Raw genomic sequence first — 5,666 nt, 5'->3', positions numbered from 1 at the left:
CTTGTGTAACTTTCATCCCTTCTCCAAGTTAATAGGGTTTCCGGAGGCAAGCTATTTTGGAAGTGGATGCCACTCGTGTTTCCAAGCTTGTTTTAATGGAGGAGCTCCACCAAACACTGTCCACAATGGATAACCATTATCACATTTGACAAACCAGTGTTACTGTGTTTAACCACAAGTTACCTCTGTACACCAAATGGACAGACCAGTGCTATTCCACTTAGAAGAATGTTTGACCAAAACCAATTAAAACCAGGTTTGAGGGCCACAGATTAAAATAACCTACCTCTAACTTGGTAGCATAACTTTCTATCCAAAAGGCCCACAACACTCTATGTTCTATCTGGATGAGAATAATTGGAAATTTACATTTACAATCAGAATTTTTAAGAAGTGTTAAGTAGGAAATCTTGGGATATTATTATTAGGTAGGCCTGAAGAACTAAGATATCAGTTACTAGTTGTGTTAAGCACCACTGAGTTAACTAAATCCATAATGACCCTATTTATTTTAAAAACTTACTGAATTCTGTGTGAGACTGATAATCTCTTCTGTGCCTGCTATTGCAAGTCATTCTGTCCATTAATCTAGCTGAGGGTCTTCCTACTTTCACTGACCCTCTACTTTTTCCAAGCATGATGTAATTTACAAAGGATTGATCCTTCCTGATAAGTTGTTCAAAGTGTGTAAGAGAGTCTCATCATCGTCACCTCCAAGGAGCATCTCTTTGTACTCTTATGTCTTCTTAAGCTTATATGGTTTAACTCCTTTCCCATCACTCCAGCTACCACAAAGGTGATGGATTGAAACAACAGAATTTTATTCTCTTGCCGTTCTGGAAACTTGAAGTTCAAAAGCAGATTTTCAGCAGAAGTATAACATCCTTGAAACATCTAGGGCAAAATATATTCTGAGTCTTTCTGGTGTTGCTGACAACCCTGGATGTTCATTGACTTATAGAAATGTCACTCTAATCTTTGCCTCCATTTACACATGACATTATTCCTACGGCCTTTATATCTGTCTCTTCTTTTAAATATGCTAAGCATATTAAATTTAGTACTCATGCTATCCCAGTATTACCATGTATTAGGTAGTTACCTCTGAAAAGACCCTGTTTCCAAATAAGGTCATACACATTTAGAAAGGAAATCCATTTTGGAGAGAAATTATTAAACTTACTCCTTGTAATCAATGGTTAAGCACTTCCTGGTTAAAGAAAAGTTAGTGGTTTGAACTGAGACAAAAGGCATGGCAGTCTTCTCCCATAAAGATTACAATCTGGGAAACTGTATGAGGCTGTTATACTTGTAATTACAGGGTTGTTGTGAGCCAAAAGTGAATTTCTTGAATTGGCATGGATTATGTTATAAAATTAGTCTCTTTTGACATTCATTTTGGTCTTTTTCTTCCTCCTCTGTCCTTGTAATGACCTTTTGCACTCTTCCTGAATGATATTTTTTATATCCTCCCATACCTTATCTTGTCTTCACTCATTAGTGTTCAAGGCCTCAAACCTATTTCTGAGATAGTTTTGAAATTAAGGTGTGATAGACTCAAGTCATATTTTGGTACCAGTGGATTTGGTTTAATTTTCTTTTGTTTCAGCTTAACTTGCACATGAGTAGTTGGTGGTCTGTTTCATAATAGCACCTGGCCTAGTTTTCACAGCTGATACTGAGCTTCTCCAGTGGTTCTTTCCACAGATGTAATCAATCTGATTCCTATGCATACCATCAGGTAAAATCCATGTTTATAACCTGTGTTTATATTTCTTGTAAAGTGTATTTGCGACGAATAAATTATTGTGCAAAATTCTATTGTTCTATCTCCAGCTTCATTTCTGTCACCAAGTCCACGCTTTCCAACTATTGTTCCTGCTTCTCTATTCCCAACTTTTGCATTCCAGTCATCCATTATTATTAATGCATCTTGATTGCATGTTTGATTGATATCTGACTGCAAAAGATGGTAGAAACCTTCTATTTTCTCTTCTGTGGCTCTGGTGGTGCATATATTTGAATAAAACTGGTATTCACTGGATTTCCTTGCATGTGTATGGATATTATCCTGTCACTCACAGTACTGTATTTCAATACACACCTAGAAATGACTTTTTTAACTCTGAAAGAAACCCCATTTTTCCTCACCTTTTCCTTTCCAGGACAGTAGATCATATAATCATCTGACTCAAAATGCCCCATGCCAGGCCATCTCATCTCATCTCATCAATACCTAGTATGTCAATATTTACGTATTCCATTTCTTCCTTAAGAATATCTAATTCTCCTACATTCATAGTTCTCATACTTCATGTTCCAACCACTAGCATCTGCTTAAAACTATTCCTCTTCCTTTGTATTTCCATACTTGAAAGCTCTGCCTCTGTTGCCCTATCTCTTAGTCTAAGTGTGTTTGATTGTACGCAGGGTTTTTGAAAATCTGCTATTTCAGAAGTGGATGGCCGCTCCTTCTTCATAGTCTGTTTTAATCTGAATTTTCAGATTTAAAAAAGTATCTGACAGACAAACATTTTACAGAAAAATGCAGGTGAATTGTAGAAATAACCAATTGTTTGTTTCAGTGTTGTCCCTGACCTTGACATGAGTGCCTTGACCTGCCCATTTCCCTGCTCCATCAGCATTCCCTTCTACTCCCACCTACTCCCTTCAACATCTGTCTCACAATCCATCCCTAGATCTGAAAGCTTATATCTCAAGTTTTGTGGGCTTCTGTGATTCCAAAGGCTTCAAGTTGCTGCCAATTATTTTATGCTGTGCTCAGTTTATCTTGAATTTAGGTATCTGTGAGCCCAAATGCAAGGTACTAATGTTAAAGAAGGCTTCTTATCTTAGACAGTTCTGAAGAAAAGTCCTTTCCCTTTAATTTCTGGTCCAGATTTTGACTTCTTTTGGCATAGAGCCTCTTCATTTCCATTTGCAGCACACTGTAGTCACAATGTCTCCCAAGAAAGGGTGATGTGTCCTGTTGATCTGGAGTAACCCTGCTTGCTGAAACTGAGGAAGATCTGAAGCACTTGCTGCAGAAGGTCAAGGACTGCAGCCTTCAAAATGGAGTGAGGCTCAACAGTAAGAAAACAAAGATTCTCACTACTGGGCCAATTGGCAGCATCATGATTGATGGCAAAGAAATGAGATTGTTCACACCTTTAATTTGCTTGGCTCCATAATCATTACTCTTGACACCAACAGCCAGGAAATCAAAAGGCATATTGCAGTGGGGCAGTCTGCTGATAGAGACCTCTCCAAAGTACTGAAGAGCAATGATATCATTCTGGAGACTAAGGTGCTCCTGATACAGTCCATGATGTTTGCAATCACTTGTTATGCATCAGAAAGCTGGACAATGACTAGAGATGATAAGACAATTGATGCCTTTGAACTGTGGTGTTAGATAAGAGTATTGAATATACTATGGACTGCTAAGAGAATGAACATGTTTGTCCTGGAGAGGGTGAAGCCAGGCTGCTCTGTGGAGGCAAGGATTCTGAAGCTTTGTCTGACATACTTTGGACATGTTGCATGGAGGTACCAGTCCTTGGAGAAAGGCGTCATGGTTGGGAGGGTGGAGAGACAGCACAGGAGAGGAAGACCCTCTAGGAGATGGATTGATTCAGTGATTGGGGTAACGGAGGTGGGTGTGTCGGAGACAATGAGATTGGCACAGGATAGATAGAGCAGGGTTTAGGGCTGTTATACATAGGGTCGTTATGAGTCCCAGGTGACTCGATGACACATAACAACAACAACAACAATAACAACAACAGCATGTTATAGAATGGAAAGAATGGATTCATTAAAAGCCAACTAAATAACCAAAATGGTTCCTTCACCAGCAAGAAGAAAAACTCCTTATCTGTGATGTTGTAAAAGTCTCTGTGTGAAGGAAATAGGTAGTATCCAGCAGGGACCTGAAAAAACAGGATAATGATGAGTAAAGTCAATGGTTATTAGTTTTATAAAACATCATGCATGGTAATGATTGTATGAAACACAATATGAATGAAGACTAGTATGAAAGACAATGCATAAGAAATTTGTAAGCACACCAATAGAAAATTTAAAAAAAAGGGGGGGGGAAGTCTCTGGGAAGGGTCACAGCAGAGTAAAGTTCATTGCCATGAACTATGGCAATATTAGCCATAACTCCAAAATACTGAAGAGCATTGGTGTCACTCTGGAGACTAAGGTGAACTTGATACAGGCTATGGTTTTTGCAATCACTTGCTATGTGTCAGAGAGCTGGAAAATGACTAAAGATGATATGATAGAAGGAAAATTGATGCCTTTGAGCTGCGGTATTGGAGAAGAGTATTTAATATACTGCTAAGGAAATGAACAGGTTTATCCAAAAGAGGGTTAAACCAATATGCTCCTTGGAGGCAAGGATTTCAAAGCTTCATCTGATATACTTTGGACATGTTGCAAGGAGAGACCAGTCCTTGAAGAAGGATGTCATGCTTCAGAGGGTTGAGGGATGGCACAAGAGAGGAAGAACCTCTATGAGGTAGATTGATTCAGTGACTGGGGTAATCAGGATAGGTGTGTCAGAGACAGTAAGATTTGCACAAGATAGAGCAGACTTTAGGGCTGTTTTACATAGGGTTGTTATGAGTCATAGGCGACTCAATGGCATATAACAACAGCAATCCATGGCTAACATTGTAAAGAATGAAAATTCCAGAACCCTTCATTATGCTTCTGTGAAATCTATACCTAGTTCAAGATACTGTTGTCTGAATTAGAACAAAGGGAACACTTCATGGTTTAAAACCAAGAAAGGTGTTTTCTTTCTCCATGTCTTTTCAAATTCTATGCTAAGCAAATCATTCAAGAAGCTAGACCGCATGAGGAAGAATGTGGCATGAGGATAGGAGGAAGATTCATTAACAATCAAATGTTATGCAGATTGTGTCACCAATGACAAAACTGTGCCTGCTGAAAGTGAGAACTTGAGGTGCTTGTTACAAAAGAACAAGGACTACAGCCTTTATTATGGGTTACATTTCAATATCAAGAAAACAAAAATTCTCACCACTAGGACAATAGACATTATGATAATAAGTGGAGATCAGATGGAAATTGTCAATGATTTTCTCTTCCTTGGATTCACAATCAACATCCATGGTACCAGCAGTCAGGAGATCAGAGATATATAGCATTGAGAAAATCTGCTGTCAGGAACCTATCTAAAGTCCTGAAGAATAATTAATTATGTCAGTTTAAAGATTAAGATGTACCTGATTCAAGTAATGATTTTTACAGTCATTTACAATGCTTCTGAGAACTCGAAAATTAACAAGAATGACAGAAGTAAAAAAATGTCTTTTTTAGTATATTGGTTTGCATACAAAATTAATATATATTGTGTTTCATTCATGTACATTGTGTTTCACAAATTCCTTCACTCATGTTGTGTTTGGTATGCTCGTTCCCATCAACTGTGTTTTATAAAATTAATAACCATTGATATATGTCCATTATCACATCTTTCCAGGTCCCCAAAATATCTATCCTAATTCCATCAGACCCTCCATCTGCCGATCACATTCTGGGACCATATGAGTTCCTTCTCTCTCTCTCCACTCTCATCCTCCCTACCCTGTCCCTCTTTGAACTTTTCATTAGTTCTATTTTTACAATAA

Source organism: Elephantulus edwardii, unplaced genomic scaffold, assembly GCF_000299155.1.
Source record: "Elephantulus edwardii isolate Elephantulus edwardi_28Jun2011 unplaced genomic scaffold, EleEdw1.0 scaffold00149, whole genome shotgun sequence".
Lineage (NCBI taxonomy): Eukaryota > Metazoa > Chordata > Mammalia > Macroscelidea > Macroscelididae > Elephantulus > Elephantulus edwardii.
This window is presented reverse-complemented; position numbering follows the sequence as displayed.